Raw genomic sequence first — 8,850 nt, 5'->3', positions numbered from 1 at the left:
ACTTCTCACTTCATTTCATATCTGGAACCAGGCTTCCACGGTAGTGGGGAGGCATCCAAGGGCAAGAAAACCAGGGCCTCCTCTGCTGTTGGGACCTCTGCCTTTATAATTGAATACACATCAATCCAGCAAAAAGTAAAAGCATAATTATAATTGTGCAGCAAACTGGTGTGTGTGTGTGTGTGTGTGTGTGTGTGTGTGTGTGTGTGTGTGTGTGTGTTTTTTACTCAGGAATCAGGTGGGGCTGGAGAGATGGCTCAGTGGTTAAGAGCATTGACTGCCCTTCCAGAGGTCCTGAGTTCAAATCCCAGCAACCACAAGGTGGCTCACAACCATCTGTAATATACATCAAATAAATAAACATTTAAAAAAAAAAGGAATCAGGTGACTTCACCAGAACCTTGCCATTGAATTTGTAAAGTACAGGTGAGGGGCAGGTACAGAATAGAAGGAGGTCTGTCATTGGAAGGATGGGCGGGAGAGAAGTTTGCAGGAAGAGGAGGAGAGACTAGGAGAGAGAGGAGGAGACAGGAGAGGAGAGGGTGAGAAGCCATGGCAGGTGATGTTAAGATTCTGCTCTGTGTATTTACAAGTTGTTATTAATGTTCTCAAGGGATGGATGGTACCGGGCTTTGTATGTTTAAGTGGGCAATTATATCTTACCGATTGGGTCAAAGATTATTGTGTTGTGTGTTCTTTTATGTGAAGGTTTGAGTGTAGGAAAGTGTGCGGTTGGGATGTGTTTCTGCCCAGATGTCTAACAGATATCTTGGGACACTACGGTGCCAGAGCTAGCGGGGTAAAAACAACTTTACCTTTTTCTTTTTACGTTTTTACAACAACAGTCTGTGACTCTGTGTGTGTGTGTGTGTGTGTGTGTGTGTGTGTGTTGCATACATCTATAGATGTACACCACTTCTATGTCTGGTGTCCACAGAGGACGGAAGAGGGCACCAGATTCCCAGGTCCTCTAACAGAGCAGCAAGCAGTCTTTTGTTTCATTTGGTTTTGTTGCTGTTTGGTTGGTTGCTTGGTTTGGTTTCCAAGACACTGTTTCTCCATGCTATCCTCTCCGTCCTGGAACTGGCTCTGTAGACCACGCTGGCCTGGAATTAGTGATCATCTGCCTACCTCTCACTCCCAGGTTCAGGGACTAAAGGCAAGCACCACCACCCCCGGCTTAGGTCCCATTTCTTCTGATGGCTGCATGACAGTGGTGACTTTCCCTACTCTCCAGTAACTTTTGTGTTCATGTACACTCTAGGTATTTGCAATGGTAACGGCCATGTGTTAGTTTTTATTTAATTTTTCATTTAACTATGTGTGTGTTAGCATGAGTGCACACCACATGAGTGTGGATACCCACAGAGGATAAGGGCATCAGATGTCCTGGAACTAGAGTTACAGAAAATTGTGAGGCCCCTGATATAGATTCTGGGTATCAGACTGTTGTCCTCTGGAAGTGTAATTCAGAACCTAAACCACTCAGCCATTATAGTTTTGCCAAATGGGACATGTGTAAGCTGCCTATATCCACAGACTGTCACGACTCCAGGGCACCAGTCTCTGAGACTATTAAACTCTATTCCGAAATGACCTCAGGTCATAAAGATAAGAACAGAACAAAACAGCAAAAGAGAGCTGGGTGTGGCAGCCCATGCCAGCAATCCCAGGACTCAGAAGCCCAGCCTGGTCTACTTAGTGAGGTCCTAGCCATCCAGGAGTACAGAGTGATCCCCCTGTCTCAAAGAGGAAGGGGGTGGGCTGGGCAGGTGATCAGTTGGAAGAATGCTTGAAATGAGGGCCTGAGTTTGATCCCTACGCCACTACCTCCACCTTTTTAGCTTAGTTTTAGTTTTCTGGAGCTGGGGATTATGGTTCATGCTTGTAATCTTGAAACTGAGAGATGGCATCAGGAAGGTCCGTGAGGCTCACTTTATTAGCTCAATGCCTGTGAGAGACACTGGCAATATCCAAAAATCTCTTCTTTCCTTTACCTGAACCTGCACATACATTAGAAGTCTTCAGAAAATTTAATTCTCAGATTTAATTTTAAGATTTATTTTTATTTATATGAGTACACTGTAGCTGTCTTCTGCCACAGAGGAAGAAGGCATCAGACCTCATTACGGATGCTTGTGATCCACCATGAGGTTGCTGGGATTTGAACTCAGGACCTCTGGAAGAGCAATCAGTGCTCTAACCACTGAGCAATCTCTCCAGCCCAAGACTTAACTTTTTTTTTTCTTTTTCTTTTTCCTTTTTCTTTTTCTTTTTTTTTTTTTCAGGGCTGGGGACCGAACCCAGGGCCTTGCGCTTGCTAGGCAAGCGCTCTACCACTGAGCTAAATCCCCAACTCCTGATTTAACTTTTTTTTATAAAGATTTATTTATTTTGTTATATAGAAGTACACTGTAGCTGTCTTCAGACACACCTTAGGACATCTGATCCCATTACAGATGGTTGTGAGCCACCATGTGGTTGCTGGGATTTGAACTCAGGACCTCAAGAAGAGCAGTCAGTGCTCTTAACCGCTGAGCCATCTCTCTAGCCCCAGATTTAATTTTTAATATACCATTTTGTATCTTCCTATACAATTTACACCTCTATACTTTTTCTGTTATTTTGAGGAAAGGTTCAGGCTGGTATTGAACTTCCAATTCTCCCATTTAAGCAGAGAAATTTGCCACCACACCCACACCATTACTTAAAGCAATATCTTTAAGTAATTTAAATTACTCTCTACTGCTGGGATTCAAGATCTATATACCGTACCCAGCTTAATTTAAAAATAATTGTTGAGGGATGAAGAGAAAGCTCAGGCGTTATGAGCACTTGTCACTCTTCCAGAGGCCTGGGGTCAAATTCCCAGCACCCACATGATATAACTCACAGTGGTTTGTGATTCCAGTTCTAGGGTATCCAAAACCATTTTCACGCCTCTGTGGGCACTTTGTGTATGCAGTTCATAGACATGTGCAGGCGAATCACCCATACACATTTTTTTTTTCTTTTCTTTTCTTTTTTTCGGAGCTGGGGACCGAACCCAGGGCCTTGCGCTTCCTAGGCAAGCGCTCTACCACTGAGCTAAATCCCCAACCCCGACACCCAATCTTAAAACAAACAAAACAAAATAAAACAAAAAAACAAAAAATAAAACTGACTGTAGTGGCATATTCCTTTATTCTCAGCACTTGGAGGCAGAGACAGGCAGACCTTTTGAGTTCCAGGTTATTCTGGTCTGTAGATCTAATTCATGGACAACACAGAGAAACTCTGTCTTGAAAAAGAATTATTTTGTACGTATGTATATAAGATGACCTCAAATTCTCTTGCTTGTTGAGATAGGGTCTATGTAGTCCTAGTTATCCTGGAACTAAAAACATAGACCTGGCTGGCCTCAAATTCAGGGATCTACCTGCTTCTGCCTCCTGGGTGCTGGGATTAAAGGTGTGCACTACCATGCATGGCAATTCTCTCTCTGTGTGTCTCTCTGTCTTTACTTTACAAATTCTTTTGTGTGCCTGCATGTCTGTGAACCATCTGTATGCCTGTATGCCTGATGCCCTCAGAGGCCAAAAAACGGCGTGAGATCTGCTTGAAGACTGGAGATTGTGAACTACCATGGAGGGCCTCAAACTCTTGACAGTCCTTCAGGCCCAGTCAGGGGTGCAGGACTTACAGCTGTGAGCGGCAACAGTCAACTCAAAGGATTGAAAATAGCAAACTGTTTAAGGAGGTGCTGCAGGACCAGCCAAGTGAAAAGGAAGAATGGAAGATACTGAAGTGACAAGTGCAGAAGCGGGTTCCTCCTAGCAGGCAGGGGGAGTGAGCAGAGCTGCACTAGTGGAAGAGTCCCAGGAGAGACTGCCCCCTGACCACTGGTCAGAGGCCCTTCAGGCAGTGGGACTCCTGGCCTGGAGTACTCTTTTAACCTTTTTTTTAGAGACCTCCTGGGCTGGAGAGATGGCTCAGTGGTTAAGAGCATGGACTGTTCTTCCAGAGGTCCTGAGTTCAAATCCCAGCAACTACAAGGTGGCCCATAACCATCTGTAATGGGATCTATACTCATATATAGTAAATAAATCAATCTTAAAAAAAAAAAAAACATAATGGGGTTGGGGATTTAGCTCAGTGGTAGAGCGCTTGCCTATGGCAAGCAAAGGCCCCTGGTTGGTCCCCAGCTCTGAAAAAAAAAAAAAAAAAAAAAAAAAAAAAAAAAACCATAGAGACCTCCTTAGCCAGGAATCTTTTTGATTTTTGCTTGTTTGGAGCCGGGATATTTTGGGTTTTTTTTTTTTTAATTTATTTTTGTTTCGTTTTGTTTAGCCCAGGCTGCCCTGGAACTCACTGTGTGAGCTCAGATATCTGTCTGCCTCTGCCTCTCAAGTGCCCTGTGTGTGTGTGTGTGTGTGTGTGTGTGTGTGTGTCTGTGTGTGCATTTATTTGTATATGTGTGGAAATCAAGGACAATCTACAGGAATCCGTTCTCACCTCCTGTCACACATATCTCGGTGATCAAACTCAAGTCATCAGGCTTGGTGGCTGGTACTTTTACCCAAGGAGCCCCTCTTACTTTGCTTTCCAACTACCCTATTGCAGTGGAAAATCCTTGACAATGTGGGGTAAACTAAGTGTGTATTCCACAAAGAAAATACCTAGTGTTACCCTCACTGCATCTAAAGCCAAGACCACTCAGGATACTTGTGCTTATCTGGGACCTTGCCCTGAACTGCTTTTCTGGAGTTTAGGTGGCTTTGTAGCAGTCCTAATATTTACCTAGGGTCTGAAGGGAAATAGTCTACTATCCCATCTGTAAAATCAGCAGGCAGTTTGGGCTGCATTTTTTTTTTTTTTTTTGTTCTTTTTTTCGAGCTGGGGACCGAACCCAGGGCCTTGCGCTTCCTAGGTAAGCGCTCTACCACTGAGCTAAATCCCCAGCCCCTGGGCCGCATTTTTGAGGTTGAGTTTACCCATTGATCCAATTCATAGGAGTTGTACCCACAGAGTTTACATACTGGGAAAACATACTTTTTGCAGTAAGCCTTTTGCAACGTAGGAATTCGAATGACACTGCCAAAGTAAGAGTGGACGTCAAGGTGATAGAGATGACAAACTTCTGAACGTGACCGCTGCTCAAGAGCATAAGGAAAGGTCGACAAGTCAAAGGTCTGATTTCCGGTCAAACCTAAGGGAAACCGGAAGTTCCTGGTTAGGTTCACCTCTATACCGGGTCCTCCAACTGACTATTGAAGAACCTGAGGTGGAGCTTCATGCAGGGAGGGCGGAGCTTACGGTTCATCCCTCCCAATAGCAGAAGATGATTTTTTTCTATCTCAGCCAATCAGTGTCAGGAGATGATCAAATTTAAAGTCACCCCCTCCACCTGGCTGCAGGCCCAGCCTCCTGCAGAGAGGCGGGGAGAAGGGCGGGCCCTGGCCTCGTGCCCGCCAATCACAGCGGGCAGCTCGCGAAAGAGCGGGCGACGGCTCCAATCAGCATCCGCAGCCGCGGTCTAGCTGAGCAGTTGGCTACAGTTGTTGCAACTTTTTTCGAAAGCTGGGTTTCCCGGGAGATTCCAGGCGGTGACAGAGCCGGGCCATGGCTAGAGGTATTTGTTAGGGTGGCCAGCGCAGGGGGACTGCCTAGGAGAGAGCCGCACTGCTGAGAATGCAAGGTGCGGGAGCGGACGCTCACAGGCATCCTCCTACGGTGGAGTGCGGGGACCCAGAGGGACTTGGGACTCTAGCTGCTTCCGCAGGCAGTTACCCTTGTTGGGCAGCGCTTTCCCGGTCTGGACGCGTGGGCGCCTGTGGTTCAGCCAGTCTTCCCGGAGCTGGTATATCCGTATGTCAAGCTCATGGAAACTTGAGCGCAGCGCCCCTCCAGGGAACGTTGGTTACTGATGCCACGAGCCTGGCTGCTGGAGGGGGGTAACCCCGAGGCAGGGCGCAGATTGCTGACATGCATCTCCAGCAGTGTGCGCCCCTGAGTCAGCTCTGTACCGTGGCGTCAGGCCAGGTCCCTGGTCCTTTTCGGGGTGAGAATCAGGTCCCCCAGGTGCCTGGTGGAGCAGCCCTTCACCCCTAAACCGGGCAGGACTTCAGCCTACTGGAGATGGCGTGGGTGGATTCGTGCGGCCGCGCGAGGCAAATCCATCTTTGAAGACATAATTTGCTGTCAGGACAAAAGTCCCCTGTTATGCGGCAAAGGAATCTTCACCTGCTGGCCATTCCTAGCCTCAGTGTCACATGCAAAAGGACCAAAAACTTGAGGGTGACTGGAGAGTCAGTTTTGTTTGTTTGTTTTTTGTTTTTATAACGTGGAATATTTTCTCGAAACACCAAAACCTCACGTCTTAGTGGAAAAGTACCTTAGTGCAGACTGCTCTGTAGAGTAATAATCAGATTAATTCGTCATTCATTCAGGGAATAGTTATTGGGCCCATTGGCATGCTCTGCACCCTATTGCAGTATTTATTCTCCCAGCATTCCCACAGGGTCTTTAGAGACAAGACTTCTTCAGATACTAACCAGAAATGAGGTATAATGAACTTCACGTTAAAGTGTTTCATTACCTAGAGAATATTAACATTAGTTTCACTCTTAAACCATCCATCTATCCTGTTTCTTAAGCTTTCCAAGCACCTGTTTGGGTTTTGGGTTGTTTTTTTTGTTTTTTTTGTTTTTGTTTTTGTTTTTGATACAGAGTCTCAGTACATAGCCTTTACCAAAATGGAAGTCATTATGTAGACCACGCTGGCATCAAACTTGCAGTGATCCTCTTGTCCTTGGCCCTCAAATTCAGGGATTTTAGGCATACACCAACCACCATGCCAAGTTTAACACTTAAGTTTTTCCTTGGGAAAATAATAAGTATCTAGAAGTGTATTTAAATTGTCTGACTTAGTTATAAAAAGGTGAATTTCTACCTCTATCACCACCAAACACCTTTTTAAACTTTTCTTTTTTTTTTTAAAGATTTATTTATTCATTTATTATATATAAGTACACTGTAGCTGTCTTCAGACACACCAGAAGAGGGCATTGGATCTCTTTACAGATGGTTGTGAGCCACCATGTGGTTGCTGGGAATTGAACTCAGGACCTCTGGAAGAGCAGTTGGGTGCTCTTAACCGCTGAGCCATCTCTCCAGCCCCTTTTTAAACTTTTCAAACTATTACTTTTATTTAATGTGTAGGGGAGGTCTGTCCACATGTTTCTATGCACCATGTGTGTCTACTGACCACAGAAATGAGAACAGGGTCTCAGATTCCCCTGAAACTGGAGCTATAGAAGGTTGTGAACAGCCTTGTGGATACTAGAAATCGAACCTGGGTACTCTGGAAGAGCAGCAGTGTTTTGTTTTGTTTTGTTTTGTTTTTCGGAGCTGAGAACAGAACCCAGGGCCTTGTGCTTACTAGGCAAGCGCCCTACCACTGAGCTAAATCCCCAACCCCCGAGCAGCAGTGTTCTTGACCACTGAGCATCTCTGTATTCTACCACATGGTAGCATTCTGGAAACATTCTGATCTCCAAGGCCACTGCACACATGTAGTACACCGACATACATGCAGGCAAAGCACCAATGTATGCTTAAAATAATGAGTTTGGGGGAGTAAAACTTGATTTGATTGAGCTGTGTGTAGGGTGATTGAAAGCCTTTAATCCCAGCAATCAGGAGGCAGAGGCAGCTGGGTCTCTGAGTACGAGGTCAGCCTGGTCTACAAATCAAGTTCCAGGATAGCCAGAGCTACACAGAGAAACTCAGTTTAGAAACATCAAAACAATAACAAACAGCTTAATTAAATTAGAAGAAGAAAACTATTATTGAAATATGGGAATAATTATAATTGAGATCCAAACATTATTTCAGTTAACCTATATAAATCTGTATGTCTGTATAAACCTGTGAAACATTCTACAGAGGTCAAAGGTGAAGTGTGGAGTCACACACTTTAGCTGTGCTGTGTCTTTGCTATGCCATAGCCTCCATTTCTCAGCTAAAGCTAAGGACAAAGTTGTTTAGCTTCTGCCCAGTATTTTGACTCTCACGGCTAGCTACGTGCTCCTAGGACCTGGAGCCTAACACTTGCTAGGTAAGCTCTCTTACACATCCTTCTCCTCTCTCTACACCCTGCCCCCACTTCTTTAGACAGAGTCTCTCTGTATAGTCCCAGCTGCCCTGAACTCACTGTGCAGACTAGGCTAGCCTCAAACCCTCACAGAGATCTGCTTGCCGCCAGAGTACTAGAATTAAGGACATGTACTACAATATCTGGGGCCTGGTTTTGGTTTTGTTTTCACGTGGAGAGTTTTAGATGGAGACTCACTCTGTAGCTCAGGCTGGCCTAGAACTCAGGCACTCTCCCTGCCTCAGCTTCCCAAGGACCTGGGTGTTAACTTGGTTTAAGCCTCTGAAACTTACTGCTGAACAAACGCATCTTTTCTAGTTCCTTCTGAACTCTGGCTGGCTGGTTCAGCTCAGCTGGCTGGCTCAAAACTCCTCCCCAAGCTGACTGATTCAAATTGTCATCTCTTGGCTTCTGACTGAATTGCCTCCTACCAACTCTGGAAATCTTTTCCAATCTTCTGGCTCCTTCTCATTCTCTGGCTTGTTCTGTCTTCACCCGTGAACCTGTAAATACCTTGTTCCCTCTCTGCAACCTGTCTCTGTACAACTGCCCTGGTAAAAGTGCCATCTCTTCCTTTCCTTTCTCTCTGCACTGCTCTCTAAGTAGCCTCTTCTTTTCTCTCTGTTCCCGTGAGAGTTGAGCATATCCTATTCTGTCAGATCTTCCTCAGATCTGCCTCTCAATCAGACATCACTTTCAAACATAGGTGCTTCCAT

The sequence above is a fragment of the Rattus rattus genome, chromosome 16, assembly GCF_011064425.1.
Source record: "Rattus rattus isolate New Zealand chromosome 16, Rrattus_CSIRO_v1, whole genome shotgun sequence".
NCBI lineage: Eukaryota > Metazoa > Chordata > Mammalia > Rodentia > Muridae > Rattus > Rattus rattus.
Note: the sequence above shows the minus strand (reverse complement) of the source record.